The sequence below is a fragment of the Panthera uncia genome, chromosome B1 (assembly GCF_023721935.1).
Source record: "Panthera uncia isolate 11264 chromosome B1, Puncia_PCG_1.0, whole genome shotgun sequence".
Lineage (NCBI taxonomy): Eukaryota > Metazoa > Chordata > Mammalia > Carnivora > Felidae > Panthera > Panthera uncia.
Window position 1 is genome coordinate 129,734,269 of NC_064811.1, and position 18,707 is coordinate 129,752,975.

The following is an 18,707-nucleotide window of genomic DNA, read 5'->3' on the forward strand; positions in this document are numbered from 1 at the left end:
CTGCCATTTGCAACTACGTGGTTGGAACTGGAGTGTAAGTGAAATAAGTCTGTCAGAGAAAGATAAATATTATATTATTTCACTTATATGTGGAATTTAAGAAACAAAACAAATGAACATAGGGAAAGGAAAGGAAAAATAAGATAAAAACAGAGAGGGAGGCAAACCATAAGAGAGTCTTAAATAAAGAGAGCAAACTGAGGGTTGATAGAGGGGTGTTGGGCTAAATGAGTGATGGGCATTAAGGACAGCACTTATTGAGAGGAGCACTGAGTGTTATATGTAAGTGATGAATCACTAAATTCTATTCCTGAAACCATTACTACACTATATGTTCTTGGATTTAAATAAAATTAAAAAAAATATTCCTGATTATAGAAAGAAGCTACCTTAGAATATTAGAGTTATAGTATCCAGAGAACATGCAAGGGTAGAAAATTTAATATACTGAAAAACCTTGTAATTCACTGGGGGTTGGGCAGAGTACCTGAAATGTTCTTGCCTCAGTAGTGAGGAATCATTAGACCTGACAAAATTCTTCTCTTGTTCTTCTCAAGAAATCTCAAAAGCAAGACCTGAAAGGACTAAACTGTTTCCAAATAGCTTAACTGTATTACAAAATGCAGCTCAAAAATGTTTGTAGCTATAAAAAAATATATACAGATCTCCCTTAAGTAAAATTGAGAAATTCCTTCTTCTGATAAAGATTTTCAGGTACACAAAAATCAAGAAAATATGACCCATAATAAGAGGAAAAATAAATCAAACTAAACTGACCAAGAACTGACATAGATGTTAGAATCAGCAGATAAGAACATTGAAACTCTTATTATAACTATTCAATATATTCAATATTTTTATTTATAGACTGGAAAGTATAAAAAATTATCCAAACCAAATTTCTGGAAATGAAAATTATGTCTGAGATAATGGAAGGACAATTAGGAGTTGCAGTAGAACAAATTAGTGAACTTGAAGGCATAGCAATAAAAATTATCCAAAAGGAAACACACAAAGAAAAAATTATAAACATGTAAAGAACATCAGTGATCAGTGAGACAACTCCAAGGGACCTTAAATATGTGTAATTGGAGTCAACAAAGGAATGAAGTAGCGACAACATATTTGATGTAATGGCTGAAAAGTTTTCATAAGTTATAGATAGATAATAACCCAACAAAAGAGTTAATATGAATTCACAAAAATACTCAAGAATCCAAAAGATGACAAAGATAGAACAGGAACAAAACCATTGGGAAGAACAGAAAACAAATGGCAAAATAACTTCTATCTAATCTTATCAGCAATCATGTTAAATGTAAATAGTCTGAACACTATAATTTAAAAGGCAGAGATTGGCATATTGGATATAAAAGCAAGACCTAACTGTACGATATTAAACTATTTTAAATACAGAAGGAATTCAACAAAATATGAAAGCTCTCATTAGAGCCCAGAATGCAAATATTGTAACTCTTGTTAATATAGGAATAATGCTATTATGCAGTAGCTGGGAGAGGATGTGAAGGCAAGGTAGGAAAAACTGGACACACACTGATTAATTTTATTAGTATCTCAATTGATGTTTTTAAAAGCTACTAGATCAATCTATAAAAGTTCAAATATAATAATTAAACATATAAATAAAAATGTAAGTATGACCAAATATTAGTGTGTATAAGTGTCTGATGTTTATTTGTTTGTTTGTTTGTTTATTTTTGAGAGAGAGAGAGAGAAAGAGAGAGCAAGCCAGAGAGGGGTAGAAGGAGATGGAGAGTCTTAAGAAGGCTCCACGCCCAGTGTGGAGTTCAACTTGGGCTCAATCTCAGGACTGTGACACTGAGTCCTGAGCTAAAATCAAGCGTTTGATGCTTAACTGAGACACCCAGGCACCCTCTCTGATGCTTTTTTAAATGCTTTTAAATTCTCAGATCTTATTTCCACAGATTCTGTTTCAGGCTTTTCGTCTGGGCTCAGAAGTATGGCTTTTAAGCAATTATCTTGGGTATAATTGGTATATAAGTGGTGTGTTTGTGTCACATTAAAAAGTAATATGCAGATTTAAAAATAATTAAACTCAAGCCAAAATGTGATAGTGGGGAAAGATGGAAGGTGGGAGTAAGGGTAAGTCCTTTAAAAGAAAACCACAGATTAATGTCCTTTATGAGGATAGGTGAAATCATCCTAAACAAAACTTTAGCAATAGTATCCGATAATGTATAAAAAAGAAAATACTTAATGATCTAGTGGGGTTTATTTGAGTTCACATTAGGTAATCAATATACATTATTTATTATATTAACAAACTAAAAAAGAAAATCATTTTAATAGACACACATAAAACACGTAACAAAACAAAGTATTCATTTCTGATAAAAAAATCAATATTATGAAGTATATAATTTTCATCTTCTATTTATTATTTACCAACTTTATATCTCACCTATTGAGAGAATTAAATTAAAATTTCCCTATAAATATTTTATGACTAATTTTTGTCTAGATCTCTTGAATATTTTATAGATTTTTCAAAATTAATTTTGATATTACTTTGTGCAAACAAAAAAAAAAGAAAAGAAAACCCAGTATGAGAGTTGAATCTCTATTTTTACCTTGAATTTGCTTTCTTTGGTCATACTAACACAAAACTCATTTAAATTTAATTTGCATCTTTTTGTTACATATTTGTCCATCTTTTTTTTACTTTTAATATCTTGATTTTGCTTTTTGAAACATGTTTATTTTGTATAGAATATGATTGGGCTTTGAATTTACTCCTATATAAGTCTCATTATTTTTCAATTCAGTTTTTCCTTCTTGTATCAATTGATTTGCAGACGTGCTAACTCACTAAGTCTGTATGTTATACGTTTTGCGACATTGAATGTACCTTTTTTTTTAACTATAACTATATGGTCTGTGCTTACTTGTTGGTTGAAGTCGCAGTGATGGTGACAGTGGTGGTAATGCATGTGGTATATTTTTGATATTTTCTAAGATTTCTATTCTGTTTTTAAGTTTTCCAGTGTTTTTAAATCACTATCTCTTGATTTACCAATTTTAGAGCATATCTATTGACTTCCCACCATGAAAGATTAAGGACATCAATTTTAAACGGTGTGGTACAACTACACATACCAAATGGTTAAGAAGAAAAGGAAGAAAATACTAATATTAAGATTGGTTTTAAGGAGGATTTAAAGCAAGTAGAAATCTTATGCATGAATGGGCATATTAATTGGTCAAGTCACTGAAAAAAAACCGTTTGGCTGCCATAGCTCAATAGTCTTACCCTATTACTAAGCAATTCCATTTCTACTTACATACCCAAAAGAAATGCATGTATATGTTCACCAATACACATGACAAGAATATTCATGTGTTCACATGCACCATTTGTAATAGCCCAAAGCAGAAATGTAACCTCAATGTGCCCTAACAGTGGATTAGATAAATAGTTGTATACTCATGGAATTAAGTATTGGGGAGTAATTTTTCAGCTTTGTTGAGTTATCATTACTGATACACAAATCTGCTTATATTTAATGTATACAATTTGATGAGTTATAACATGCACATACTCATGCTACCAACTACAATCAAAGTAATAAATCCGTCACCTGCAAAAGTTTCCTTCTGTCGGAAGGAATAAACTCTTGCCACGGGCAACAATTGGAATGAATTTCAAAAACATCATGAAAGCATAAGAAACCAAACACAATGGATTATATACCATATGAGTATTTTTGTATAAAGTTAATAAGTACTCAGAATGAATCTATCTTGTTAGAAGTCAAGATAATGGCTACCTTGGTGGTGAGGTAGTTTTTTGGAAGCAGGCAAAAGGGAAGGTTCTGAAATGTTTTTAATGTTCCGTTTCTTGATTGGATGTGCATACACGGGTAAGCTTCGCTAAGCAGGAAAAATGTTTCAAAGCTACCAACATTCAGTGCTGGTGAGATCAGGAGTACTAGGCTTTTCTTTTTCTTTTTCTTTTTCTTTCTTTTTTTTTTTTTTTTTTTAGAGGAGACAAAAAAAATGCTGTATTCTCTTAGGGTGACAGAGGTGAATAGCATAAAGAAATGGCATACAGAGGTGATGATCAGCTTCAAATTGTGACTATTCAAACACAAAGCCATGCTTCAAAAGTACAGTTGGTGAGAAATTATTGCTACAAGTAATCTGCCAGATCTCTCCAAAGCCTTATGGCCACTTCATTTGTTTACGTGATCCCTGATTTTAAGGAGTTGTTGAGGTTAATTTGTGGAATCAAATAATAGGCCAGTTTATCCAAAATGGATGTCAAAATGGAGGTGAACACATTATTGAGTTAATTTTATGTCTTTCAGTTCTATCATGTGTTCTAGCTCTTATAACTTTTATAGATTCTTTCTTCATATGACATTTAATAAAATGTGCATTAAATTTTGTCTTCATGGCCAATTAATTTATTTATTTATTAAAAAATTTTTTTTAATATTTATTTTTTTTGAGGTGGTTCTTTTTTTTTAACTTTATTTTTTATTTTTTAAAATTTACATCCAAATTAGTTAGCATATAGTGAAACAATGATTTCAAGAGTAGATTCCTTACCCATTTAGCCCATCCTGCCTCCCACAGCCCCTCCAGCAACCCTCAGTTTGTTCTCCATATTTACGAGTCTCCTCTGTTTTGTTCCCCTTCCTGTTTTTATATTATTTTTGTTTCCTTTCCCTTATGTTCATCTGTTTTGTCTCTTAAAGTCCTCATATGAGTGAAGTCATATGACTTTTGTCTTTCTCTGACTAATTTCACTTAGCATAATACCCTCCAGTTCCATCCACGTGGATGCAAATGGCAAGATTTCATTCTTTTTGATTGCCGAGTAATACTCCACCACATATATATATATATATATATATATATATATATATATACCACATCTTCTTTATCCATTCATCCATCGATGGATATTTGGGCTCTTTCCATTCTTTGGCTATTGTTGATAGTGCTGCTATAAACATGGGGGTACATGTGTCCCCTCGAAACAGCACACCTATAGCCCGTGGATAAATGCCTAGTAGCGCAATTGCTGGTTGTAGGGTAGTTCTATTTTTAATTTCTTGAGGAACCTCCATACTGTTTTCCAGAGTGTCTGCACCAGCTTGCATTCCCACCAACAATGCAAAAGAGATCCTCTTTCTCTGCATCCTCACCAACATCTGTTGTTGCCTGAGTTGTTAATATTAGCCATTCTGACAGGTGTAAGGTGGTATCTCATTGTGGTTTTGATTTGTATTTCCCTGATGAAGAGTGATGTTGAGCATTTTTTCATGTGTCGGTTGGCCATCTGGATGTCTTCTTTGGAGAAGTGTCTATTCATGTCTTTTGCCCATTTCTTCACTGGATTGTTTGTTTTTTCATGTTGAGTTTGATAAGTTCTTTGTAGATTTTGGATACTAACCCTTTATCTGATATGTCATTTGCAAATACTTTCTCTCATTATGTCAGTTGCCTTTTAGTTTTGCTGATTGTTTCCTTCACTGTGCACATGCTTTTTATTCTGATGAGGTCCCAGTAGTTCATTTTTGCTTTTGTTTCCCTTGCCTCCAGAGATGTGTTGGGTAAGAAGTTGCTGCAACCAAGATCAAAGGTTTTTGCCTGCTTTCTCATCGACAATTTTGATGGCTTCCTGTCTTACATTGAGGTCTTTCATCCATTTTGAGTTTATTTTTGTGTATGGTGTAAGAAAGTGGTCCAGGTTCATTCTTCTGCATGTTGCTGTCCAGTTTTCCCAGCAGCACTTGCTGAAGAGACTGTCTTTATTCCATTGGATATTCTTTCCTGTTTTGTCAAAGATTAGTTGGCCATACGTTTGTGGGTCCCTTTCTGGGTTCTCTATTCTATTCCATTGATCTGTCTGTTCTTGTGCCAGTACCATACTGTCTTGATGATTACAGCTTCGTAGTATAGCTTGAAATCTGGGATTGTGATGCCTCCTGCTATGGTTTTCTTTTTCAAGATTGCTTTGGCTATTTGGGGTCATTTCTGGTTCCATACAAATTTTAGGATTATTTGTTCTAGCTCTGTGAAGAATGCTGGTGTTACTTTGATAGGGATTGCATTGAATATGTAGATTGCTTTGAGTAGTATCGACATTTTAACAATATTTGTTCTTCCTATCCAGGAGCATGGAATCTTTTTCCATTTCTTTGTGTCTTCTTCAATTTCGTTCATAAGCTTTCTATAGTTTTCAGTGTATAGATTTTTAACCTCTTTGGTTAGATTTATTCCTAGGTATTTTATGGTTTTTGATGCAACTGTAAATGGGATCAATTCCTTGATTTCTCTTTCTGTCGCTTCATTGCTGGTGTATAGGAATGCAACCAATTTTTGTGCATTGATTTAATATCCTGCAACTTTGCTGAATTCATGGATCATTTCTAGCAGTTTTCTGGTGGAATCTTTTGGGTTTTCCATGTAGAATATCATGTCATCTGCGAAGAGTGAAAGTTTGACCTCCTCCTGGCCAATTTAGATGCATTTTATTTCTTTGTGTTGTCTGATTGCAGAGGCTAAGACTTCCAATACTATGTTGAATAACAGTGGCGAGAGTGGACATCCCTGTCTTGCTCCTGACCTAAGGGGGAAAGCTCTCAGTTTTTCCCCATTGAGGATGATATTAGCGTTGGGTTGTTCATATTTGGCTTTTATGATCTCGAGGTATGATCCTTCTATCCCTACTTTCTTGAGGGTTTTTATGAAGAAAGGTTGCTGTATTTTGTCAATTGCTTTCTCTGCATCTATTGAGAGTATCATATGGTTCTTGTTTTGTGGATATTGAGCCAGCCCTGCATCCAGGTATAAATCCCACTTGGTCGTGGTGAATAATTTTTTTAATGTATTGTTGGATCTGGTTGGCTAATATCTTGTTGAGGATTTTTGCATCCATGTTCATCAGGGAAATTGGTCTATAGTTCTCCTTTTTAGTGTCTGGGTCTCTGTCTGGTTTTGGAATCAAGGTAATGCTGGCTCCATAGAAAGAGTTTGGACGTTTTCTTTCCATTTCTATTTTTTGGAACAGTTTCAAGAGAATAGGTGTTAACTCTTCCTTAAATGTTTGGTAGAATTCCCCTGGAAAGCCATGTGGTAGGCTCTTCTTACATTGATGAAGGAAATGCCAATTGCTACAATAATTTTAGAAAGCAACCTAGCAATTGCTATTAAAATGTAACATAAATACAAAATTTGAACCAGCAACCCACTTTTGAGAATCTGTTTATGGGGAAAAAAACAGCATTACAGAAGGCTACATAAAAATATTTTTGAAGTGACCAAGAACTGGAAACAATTCTAAAATCCATAATTAGGAATATGGTTGAATATATTCAGGTGTATTATGCAGCTATTAAATAAAATGTGTTTTATATATAACTGATGAACTATAAGAATTTCCATGATGTGTATTAACTGAGAGATGTGTAAAGCAAAATACACACAAATATATTCAAATATGGATTTCAATATATACTAGATTATTAAGATTGTTTACCTGATGGGAAAGAAGTAATGGGGAGAAAGAAAATAATTTGATCATAAAGATCTGTGTATTTTTTTAATGAAGGTAAAAATTTGAAAGTAATTATTAATTCACATACGGGATGTAGGTTAAATAAAATTATCTGGAATCATTAAAAATAATGATAATGATGATTATTATTATGGTGTGTGTGTGTGTGTGCACATCTGAACATAAACTGTTTATTATTTAATTGTTTAGGAAAATCGCTGGTAACAGAAAGTATTATGATATAATCTCATCTACTTACAAGCTTAGATGACTATAAAAACTTATCTGGGTAGTATACCTCAAAATATTAAAGGTAACTATCTATAATTGCTGAATGTTTTAATCATTTGTCTCGTGTATTTTCTAGATTTTTCTGAATTAACTAAAATTAAAGAATGTCTAAATATATATAATAACAGAAAATAGAAAAAAAGGAAAGAACAAAGAAGATAAGTAATCTAAGAATTCAACCCAAGAAATCAGAAAAAACTAAACCTAAGTTACCAGAACCAAGGAGATAATGATGATGATAATAATAACAGAATAAAATTAATACAAAAAAGGCAAAACAACAAATAATATCAAGCCAAATATTATATTTGGCTAAAACCTCAATTAGGATGGATAATAGATATCCTAATCACAAAAAAAAGGTAAATTTCAACTAAGCAAAATTATAACAGTTGGGCCAATAGCCACATACAAGTTCGAATTAATTTTCCAAATAATTTTCATGCAATACTTTACACACAGTAAACTCGAAAAAATGAAATAAGTGGTACTCTAGCAAATATTCATTGCCAACATTTGCCTCAATAATGATATAGAATCCAAACAGAAATCAATAGGCCAAAGGGGGAAAAAAATTGAGAAAGTTAACAAGAGCCATTCTGTACCCTCTACCTTCCCAGAAAAGGTCTTATCCAGTAGATGTGTCCCCAAAATTACATAGTAAAGACTGTGTCCATTCTGATTCACCAGTGTGCTTGCCCCATTAATTTTTCATATTGTGAATCCCATTCCTGCCTAGGTCCCAGATGGTTTCATAAGTGGATTCAGACAAGGCTTCATGATACAATGAACAAAAGAAGAGCCTTCATATTTTTTTCTTTTTTCAAAGCTAGCACAACATGGTTACAAGTATTTGAAAGTTTTTAAAATGAAAAATACCTGGGCAATTTTGTCAGTTCTTTTCTAGCATCAGCTATGATATTGTCATGGCTATTCTCCTGGGATATTAGTGTTTTACAAAGTTAATTATTAAAGTTTTCCAATTTGGAAACATGTCTGGAAAAAATGCCATTTGGTCATGGTGCATTATTATTCTAATGTACTGTAGGATTTGAATGGATTTTAGGATTTAGAATACTTACATTTAAAAAATTAAAAGTATTTTATTTTATTTTTTAATTTTAATTTTAATTTTTTAAATTTTTTTTAATTTAAAAAAAATTTTTTTTTAACGTTTATTTATTTTTGAGAAAGAAAGAGACAGAGCATGAACGGGGGAGGGTCAGAGAGAGGGAGACACAGAATCTGAAACAGGCTTCAGGCTCCGAGCTTTCAGCACAGAGCCCGACGCGGGGCTCGAACTCACAGACCGCGAGATCATGACCTGAGCTAAAGTCGGCCGCTTAACCAACTGAGCCACCCAGGCGCCCCCAAAAAATTAAAAATATTTTAAATAAAATTCTGGGATCAGGCTTAACCATGTGATGCTAGAAATATTTTCATTATGGTTAGGAACAAGACATGGAAGAACAGTAATTTTAATATTATTCTGTATGTGCTAGCTATGCAATTAGCCAAGGAAAGGTAAAACCAAGTAGACAATGAAAAATAGGGCCAAAACAGTTTGATTTGTAGACAATATAATTATACGCATAAACCCCAGAGATTTAACATAAAAAAGGAAGAGGCAAACAATTGTTTGGTACAGATTTAAGACAAAAAAATCAGTAGCTTGGCTAGCAATAATAATGTAACTAATATATAACTAAAATATAAAAGAGAAAAAAAACAGCATGAAAAGTAAATAGCCTATTAATATGTTAAAAGACAATACACAGGAACTATATGAAGAACATTTTAAAATTCTACAGAATGAATTGAATGAATTTTAAAATGAAGATATATTTTACTCACAGAGAAAAATACTCAAAATCAAAATTAATTCTCCTTAAATTCCAATTAGATTGGAGAATCTTGATAACAACAATTTTAAATTTCATTTGGAAAACAAAATATCTATAACCTGAAATGTTATGGAAAAGAATGACAAACCCTTTTTCTATCAGATATTAACCATTGTATGAAGCAATACCATTTAGAACTATTACACATTGTCTAATTACTAGGTTGAGGTATCAATGGAATTGGTAGAGGGTTCAGTGAAGGACCTTATTACATTCAACATTTGATAAGTGTGAGATTTCAAATCAGCGATAGGGAAATAATTTTGCAACAAATAGTGTAGGGATAATTTGGCTTTTCAGTAGGTTATAGACTTCTGGGAAGGAGACATACATACATAGATACTACATTACAAACTTATTTAGCTAAAGATGGAGCAGGACAGGAACACATTCGGCATTTCTTTGGATGCTCAGAGTCCTAACCTGGGCAAAAGCTGCTGGGGATATTGGCCAAACAAGACAGCATCTTGATGATCTGTAAAGCTCAAGTCTTGCACTGTCATTGACCTTTATAATCCAAGTTGCTGTCTTCATTCTTCAAGAAATTCTATTAGCAAAGCATGTGCTTATATTTGAGGAAATGTTTACAAATAGCAGGTTCCTTTTAGAGAGTATATGAAGCAATATAAATTAATTATTTTGGTGAAATTAATCCAATGATAACCATTAGAAGACATTTGCTTATATAATTCCTTTGGCTTTATAAATCACATATGCCTGGGGTGCCTGGGTGGCTCAGTAGGTTAAGCATCTGACTTCAGCTCAGGTCATGATCTCACAGTTCATGGGTTTGAACCCCACGTAGGGCTCTGTGTTGACAGCTCTGAGCCTGGAGCCTGCTTCGGATTCTGTGTCTCCCTCTCTTCTCTGCCCCTCCTCTGCTCACACACACTCTCTCTCTCCCTCTCTCAAAAATAAACACTAAAAAAATTACAAATCATGTATGCCTGACTTCGTGTATGTTCGAACTATAGATCATCAAATAAGGTGAGATTTTAAAAAGTATTTTATTCAGAATTTGTTATACAGCAGTGAATTTAAATATTAAATAGCACTGGGGGGGGGGCAGGTTAATATGTGTACCTAGCAGCTGACTTAGAAATCACTGTTATTCTCAGCTCTGCTATCTATTAATCCAGATATCTCTTTAACACAATCTAGAAACACATTTTAGGAAGCTGCAATTAACTGTTAAGTTGGAGAATGAATATTTTATGTACTAAATAAATATCAGCACCAGTTAATAGGATTAATAAGGATTTGCTAATGAAAAGGGGAGACTTCCATAAATAGTGTCAAGGATTTAAAATTTTTATGCTTTTAATAATGAAAGAAAATTAAAATTGCATGGAAATATATGTAGCCCAGATTGAGCATAGTGTTAAGACTGTCTTGTAATGTAAGACACTGAAAGCAAGTAAACCCAGAGATTAATAAAATGAGAAGATCACCATAATTGTGATTTATCCTGGAGCCAAGAAAACTCTGAATTATCAGGATTTCTTATATGGGTTTTTAAAAAAAAATTTTTTTTAACATTTATTTATTTTTGAGACAGAGAGAGACAGAGCATGAGCAGGGGAGGGTCAGAGAGAGAGGGAGACACAGAATCCGAAACAGGCTCCAGGCTCCGAGCTATCAGCACAGAGCCCAACGCGGGGCTCAAACTCATAGACCGCGAGATCATGACCTGAGCCGAAGTCGGACACCCAACCGACTGAGCCACCCAGACGCCACTTATATGGGTTTTTATAAGGAGCAACATTCTTCCCAATGAAATGTCAAAATTACATTGATTAAAAAAAATTTAAATGGATTGGATTTTGAAGATTATAGAGCATTTAAATTATCAGAAGTAGATGGTTCTATCTGACTTTCTAAGATTTTCCTGCTTTTATTTCTATGATGTGACAATTAAACCAAAACAATCAAGCACCACATGGTGTTCTGGGGCCTCTTGGAAGTTGGAGTTATTTCAAGAGGTCTGTAACTCCATATGTACACTAATCACTGTTGATTGAATAAATAATAAATAATGCATGGCATACACAATTGTAGTCTATTTTAAATGCATGAGACTGTTTTGATTAATAGAGGTTCCAGGTAACATTTTGCCATTAGGCATTTTATCAACAAATCGTAAAAGCATACTTCTACTCCAGTGGGATACGCAATTTTTTTATGATCATATAAAGAAATTTTCATACATGAAATTGCTAGAGGGGTAGCTGGGTGGCTCATTCGGTTGAGCGTCTTAGTCTTGATTTCGGCTCAGATCATGACCTCAGATCATGACGGTTTGTGAATTTGAGCCCCACGTGGGCTCTGTGCTGATAGTCTGGAGGCTGCTCAGGATTCTTTGTCTCCCTCTCTCTCTGACCCTCCCCCGCTCATACTCTGTCTCTCTCTTAAAAAAAAAAAAAAAAAAAAAAAAAAAAAAAAAAGAAATTGCTAGAAACCATGCCTTCAAAGTTAACCATTTACTATTAAGTTCTAACTAATGACAATTTAGTTTCAAATGACTAGATTTGTCAGACTTTATTATTAAATAACTAATCAACCTCAGCTATGTGTAATGGCCAGTGATAGGTACCAAGGGTATATTTGGTACAGGATACCCAGAAGTAGAAGAGAGAATTTCTAAATTTTGTCAACTTTTCTTCTTGCTCTCAAGAGATTCAAAACTTCAACCTCCTTCACATATCTTGTCTTCTTGGTTCTATTTACTATCATGTTTAATAGTACTGGTATCCAACCCCTAGTTTGGACCATAGAGCTATTTTGAATTCCCCTATCTTCTACAATAAAAATCCTTCCAAGAGCCCATCTATCTTCATTACTGGACCTTTGGTTCCAGCCTTGCCCCACTCCAATGCATATTCCATTCTTTGCCAAGATCGTGTTGAAGTAACCCAGATCAGGCCCAAGATGGAGTCATTCAAATTTAGCCCTATGTCAGCAACAAATCTCAACATGCCTATTCAGCACAAGTTGCCTGATGCAGCAGCTCTGAGACTTCCCGTTGTTCCATATGAGGGAACTAACTGCTTTAACCGGTTAGCAAATGCCCACCATTGCTTCCTTGTTACTTCTCCCTTCTGACCCTAAAATCTCTTGCCTTGTACAGCTTTTGGAGCTCCTTTCTCCGTGCTGGATGGGATACTGCCCAATTCACAAGTCACTGAATAAAGCCAATAAGATCTTTACAATTCACTCAATTGAATTGTGTTCTTTAACAATAGCTTATAAAATTTGATTTTGACCATACTGTCCACTGCTGAAATCTTTCAACTACTCTCTATTATTTTCAGGATGAAATTCAAATTCCTTTTTTTTCTGCCCTACTTTTTAAAAAATTATAATGAAAATTATTATAAAAAATGTAATTTAACATGTTCTTTCGACAAAATTTTAAGGGCACAATATAATATTGGTAACTATAGGCATGGTGTTGTACATTAGATCTCTAGAACTTATTCATCTTGTATAACTGAAACTGTAACAACCATTGAATAACAACTCCCCAATTCCCTTTAGCCCTAAAATTCCACTCTCTGCTTCTATGCCTTTGAGTATTCTAGATACCTTATATAGGTGGAATTATACAGAATTTGTTATTCACTGTATTATTTTACTTAGCTTAATGTCTTCTAGCTTCACCCATGTCATACATTGTAGGATTTCCTTCTTTTTATTTATTTTTAATGTTTATTTTTGAGACAGAGAGAGACAGAGCACAAGCAGGGAAGGGGCAGAAAGAGAGGGAGACACAGAATCTGAAGCAGGCTCCAGGCCCTGAGTTGTCAGCACAGAGCTTGACTTGAGGCTTAAACTCATGAACTTCGAGATCATGACCCGAGCTGAAGTTGGATGCCCAACCAACTGAGCCACCCAGGCACCCCGGATTTCCTTCTTTTTGAAGGCTGAATAATAGCTCATTGTCTGTATATACCACATTTTCTTTATCCATTCATCCACTGATGGGCATTTGGGTTGTTTTCACATCTTGGCTACTGTGAACAGTGCTGTAATGAACACAGGACTGCAAATATCTTTTCAAGATGTGATTTAAATTCTTTTGGATAGTGCTCACTTTGGCAACACATATACTCAATTCTTTTGGATAAATACCCAGGAACAGTATTTCTGGATCTTAGAGACTCCACAAGAAAACCGTTAGGACAAATAATTCAGTAAAGTTGTAGATACAAAATCAACATACAATAAATAAGTTGTGTTTCTATACATTAGCAATGAATTGTTTGAAAAAGAAATTTAAAAAACAATCCCATTTACAATAACATCACAAAAGAATAAAATATTTCAGGGTAAACCTTACCAAAGAGATGAAACACTTGTACGCTGAACACTATAAATCACTGATGAACAAAATTAAAGACACAAAGAAATGGAAGAGTATTTCATACTCTTGGATTGAACGACTTATTGTTAAATATCCATAGTACTAACGTGATCAATCTATAAATTCAATGCAATCCCTGTCTAAATCACAATAGCATTTTTTATAGAAATAGGCAAAATAATTCTTAAATTCACATGGAACTACAGAGGACCCTAAATAGTTAAAACAATCTTGAAAAAGAACAAAGCTAGAAGCATCACATTTCTTGATTTCAAAATATATTACAAAGCTACAGTAATTAAAACGGTATGATACTGGCATGAAGGCAGACATATAGACCAATAGATACAATAGAGACCCAGAAATAAACCCATGCATATACAATTAACTGACCTTTCACAAGAGAGCCAAGAATACACAATTGGTAAATGGTGTCTTCAACAAAAGGTGCTGGAAAAACTGGATATACACATGAAAGAAAAAAAAAAAAAAAGAAAGAAGTTGGACAATTTTCTTACACCATACACAAAAATAAACTATATGAATTAAAGATTTATACATAAGACCTGAAGCTATAAATCTCCTAGAAAAAAACATACGGGAAAAGCTGTTATCTTTTTAATTTTTTAAATTTTATTTTAGAAAGAGAGAAGGCTCACATGTGTGTGCAAGTGGAGGAGGGGCAGAGGGCAAGAGAGAGAATCTTAAGCAGGCTCTGTGCTCAGTGTGGAGCCCAAAGTGGGGCTCAATCTCACAACCCTGGGATCATGACCTGAGCTAAAATCGAGTGGAACACTTAACTGACTGAGCCACCCAGGTGCCCCAGGGGGAAACTTTATAACGTTGGCCTAGGTAATAAATTCTTGAATATGACACAAAAGTAGAGGAAGCAAAAGAAAATTATTTAATGTGGTACACACAGCTCTTTATAATCTGATAACTATGAACCTTGTAAACATTGTGTTCTATCCACTTCTTCACAATTCTCTAGCCATTCCAAGTTAGAAGTGTTAGAAGTCCCTTATTGTTTAAGCTACATTTAATCATATTTTTTGTTAGTCACAGCTCAAAGCTTTCTAATTGATCCAGCACCTCTATTCTTGGTATGTAAAATGACCTTTCCCCTGCCATTTGAATAAGCTCCTACTATTTCAATAAATACATTTAAATACCACATTGATTCTTTTTCAGAAGCCTTTTTTGACCTTTGCTGGTGACTTCCCCAACCTTAGGTGTAGTTGGGCACTAAATGGTTGATGCTCCCGTGGCACTTTACACAACACCTTTGTTCTTATATTTCTATATTGTAATTTTTGTATATATATCTGTCTGACATCCGACTTTGCCCAGGTTGACAACAGCTCGAGTCCAGGAACCACAGCTTATTTGTTATTTAATTCCTCACACTCAGGATAATCTTCAGTACGTAGTGTATTCTTAATGAATGAGTTCATAAAATAATAAGTGATTGGAGGTGGTAGCCAGTCGTGATGTGGGGTAGCCCGTGATGAAATCACCCAGTTCATTGCAAACAAGTGAATGTGACGCATCAGAAGAAGAGCCTATTGAAGATGAACAGAATCCAATTCAGATACCGTGACTACCCCTGTCACGAGTAAATTGTTCTCAGTTTCTTGGGTTATGTGCTCTTCCAGATGGTAAATTTAAAAATGTTAGAAGAGATATCCAAAAAGGTACAGAAGAACTAAGGAGCTGTGATATACGAGGCGTATTTATTTTCTGCCCCAGAGGGGAACTGTCAAAATACCGCGTCCCAAACCTTGTGGACCTCTACCATCACTATGGAATTATCACTCATGATCATCCAATCCCAGACGGAGGGACTCCCGATGTAGCCATCTGCTGTGAAATAATGGAGGGGCTTATAATCTGCCTTAAAAAAGAACTGAAAAATCTTAATCCACTGTTATGGAGGACTTGGGAGATCTTGTCTGTACCCACTTGTCTCCTACTGTTCCTGTCTCACGCAGCTTCCTCTCAGCAAGCTGTAGACAGCCTGGGAGACCCAAGAGGATCTGGAACAATACAAGACTATAAAGCAACATCATTATTTTCATGAGTTTCGGGACAAACTAGCTGTACGCCTAGCATCAAGAGAGTCATTGTCAAGATCTGTATCTAGATAAAAAAGAAATTTAAATGACATATATACGACCATGTCTGAAATTTAAGAACTATTTAACATGATTTGTATTGAAATGAAACTTACCAGTGTTATCGGCTTGAATATAAATGTATATGTGCAGATATTCCTAAAGCTTTTACTGACAAATTCCAAAAAAAAAAGTGAATAATTGAATAAATAAATAAATAATTGCATATATGCAATCTCCAAGAGACTGCAACACAGAAAGGAAGATAGATATTTGAACGAGGATCTAGGAGTCATGCTTGATGTTGGAAATTAAAAATGACACGTCCTATTCCTTAAATGCTTTTGTAATGCTTTTAGTTAACAGAGTCTGCCTCCATCTCTAGTCACCGTTTATGTAAGATCCAAGAAGATAATATTGTGCCATTTTATTGGCAGCTCCAAAGTTCTTAGCTTTACCAGCTCCTTCTGCTCAGTCTTTCTGAGTCTCTTCTTTTATTGGTATTGAGAAGTTTCTCAGTCTGGATTGTCGTCCGTATTCAGACAGTATGCAATAGGACAACCATCTCCCTGTTACATGGCTTTCTGCGCTTCTCATCTCAGCAAATCTTTGCAAGACTTACACGAAGGCTAGCAAGGTAACCTATGTATGTTTTGTCCGGTGACAAATGGTCAATTGTGCCCAACTTGACTCTGAAACACGTTCTGAATATTAATGATAAGAAGCACTCCCCTCCCAACATTGAAAGGTACTCGAGATCAACTGGTTAGAACTGGAGGTGACCATCCTGGGGCAAGGGGGTAAAGCACAGTGTACTGGTGATTTGTATAATCATCAGGATGCTTTTGTCACTTCATTGCCCTAATTTGCTGAACTGTAGTGTCAGGTTACAACTGAGATCCACCTCCACACATTCCCTGAATAATAATTTTTGCAAAGCTTTGACGATAGTAAATAGGTTGTAGTACCAATTCCAAAGCAATAGCGGAGTGGTAGGTTGACTACACCAAGAAGTAATTCTTTGACACCAGCTAGATATCCTATAATTCAATTCAGTTCTGACATTATTTACCTGGAGATAGCATCAGATTCCATAAGTTGAGGGCTCGGTTTTACAAGACTGCTCCCACAGCCCCCTTCAGATGTCACCCCAGGTTATTACCTGCACTTCTGACCTGCTGGCTATAAATTAAAGGTTCCCAACCCCTCTTTGAATTCCATTAATTTGCTAGAGCGGCTCACAGACCTCAGGGGAAATATTTCACTTACTAGATTACTGGTTTATTATAAAAGGATATAACTCTTGCTATAAGCCCCAGTCAATACTCCACATAGGGCTATTGCACAGAGACAGAAGTTGTCTCTACCAGCATTCTAGGTTCCATTTTAGACCATGCAGGCTCAGGCAATCTTACTGCTTCTCATTTAGCATGTTCAATGAATATTGCATGAAGCATGGATGTACATGCATTCTGTTATATAATATTAGGTAGGGGAAACATTTTCCAGTCAGATACAATGTCTATCTCCCAAATATAATCAGGTAAAAAAAGAAGCAATCATTTCACATTAAATCTGTTTAAATCTTGATTATACCTTAATTTTATTAGCAATTACATTCCTAACTGTAGCCTTCCTTAGGACTTAATCAACAGATGTTGGTTTTATAATACTAGGTAGGGGAAGTGTTCCCCACCAGATATAATACCCATTCCCATAAGACATTCAGGTAAAGGAGACACAACTTCTTTACCTAATACCTGCTTAAATACTCCAACTTCTATAATCTTATCAACCATTACATATTTTTTTCTTTCAATTTAATTGTAGCCCCAGTTAGGACTTCACCAATGGATTCTGGTACCACTTCATGGGATTCCCATATCAAGACATCCTGGAAATTTCTCTTATCCACACAGTGTTTGTTTCACCCACATTTGTGCAAAAGGCTTTGGGTCCCCAGTAAGAGATGGAACCAAGGAACTCTGGCTCTTTTGTCAATCTTTAACTTCATTACCCTAACTACTGCCATAAGAGATTGTTGGTTTTGGTCAAGTTTCTCATTAAAATCTCCACCTTATGGCTTTGTAAATTCCTCCAAACAGGGGTAAGCAGAGTGGACTTGTTTGGGACCCTTTAATGTTGGAAGAACATAGGGAACTCTTCGGCCCACTCAACTTAAGGTTATGCTGTGTTAATATTTTTGTTTTAACCCAATCAATGTTCATTTTATTCATTCCATTCCTTAATAAGCATCTAAAGATTTCTACCCTGCTGAGACAAGTTCCGTGACTCTCCCCTCTCTGTTTCCTCTTTATTTCTTAATAACTGTTTAAAAATTACTACCTAGTTTGGACAAGTCTCTTGACTCTCCCTCTGCTTCTTCTCATTGCCTTATTAATTAACTGGATGTTTTTATTAGCATTTGTAAGACCCATGAAGGGAAGCTGAGAGAGCAAATTCCATAAAGTTTGGTTTTATGGTTT

General features: G+C 34.7%; 1 pseudogene; it reads left to right on the forward strand.

Moving 5' to 3' along the window:
* The first annotated feature begins 15,613 nt into the window (after positions 1–15,613).
* Positions 15,614–16,254, forward strand: LOC125923782 (cyclin-dependent kinase inhibitor 3-like; annotated as a pseudogene).
* The last annotated feature ends 2,453 nt before the right edge of the window (positions 16,255–18,707 follow it).